The sequence below is a fragment of the Diprion similis genome, chromosome 6 (assembly GCF_021155765.1).
Source record: "Diprion similis isolate iyDipSimi1 chromosome 6, iyDipSimi1.1, whole genome shotgun sequence".
NCBI classification, from domain to species: Eukaryota; Metazoa; Arthropoda; class Insecta; order Hymenoptera; family Diprionidae; genus Diprion; species Diprion similis.
The window spans coordinates 24,783,169-24,784,217 of NC_060110.1; positions in this window are offsets into that span (position 1 = coordinate 24,783,169).

The following is a 1,049-nucleotide window of genomic DNA, read 5'->3' on the forward strand; positions in this document are numbered from 1 at the left end:
ATGTTTCCAGAATATGAATACATAATTGCGAACGACAGAATATGAATGAAAAGATACCGAAAACTCATATTTACCTTTCAAATATTACGACGTTATTATAGACGTCTGACATTTTTAAATTTTAATTCGCAATCGAAGCACTAGAATTTCATCTTGTAGAATACAAAGCCTGTCGTAAAAAATGCATAACCTGGTCATTAAAGGTCGAGATAGCTTGAAAATTAGGCGGTACTGAAATTGAAAGCAAATTTCCAGCTGTTATCACAACAGCCCCACGATTCTTGCAATTAGGTAATTAGAATGGGGAGCACACCCCTGCTGACTCTCGACAATGTGACAACTGCTAATTATACTCGACATACAGAACGCCCTTCCACACGTATAAACTGCATATACATATTATTCTAAAAATCAATGCCGATGCAGTCGACTTGATATAATATATTATAGTTTATTGGTATCCGAATGTTATGCGAATCTACGCAACATGCTTTATACGATAAAATCTCTTCTTATCTCCAACAGTATATAATTGTGTAACAAGGAGGCAAACTGGCGTTTTTTGGGCCAAGTATAAATTTGCAATATGAGTCTTAGCTAGGTGAGCTGATTTTTTTACATAACATAAGTATGTTACACGTTTTTCCACAAACCATGAAATTGAGGTCAAGTTCACGTAATATCAAATTTGTTCCCGACAGCCCATGCGCGTAGTACAGGAACGACCACTTTTTACTCCTAGGACTTAAAAGTGCATGTTCTTTTCCATACTCCGTGCATGCGCACTCGCAGACTCACTCTGCTGTCATAGAAACGGGTACTTTGGGTAGCGAAAACTCGCATGAAAAACCGTGTAAAACATGCTCGTGTTATATAGATAAATAATTTTTCTTATGCTCGAAAATCAACGTTTTTTGCGCCACACTGTAGACAGGAAGATCAGACGTTAGACGGAGGAACGTCCGCAGTCACGGTGCTGCCGCGGTCCGTCGGTTTGCGCCGTTTTGGAGCTGAACTTTGCAATCAGTCTGCTGGCGAATGACCCGCCG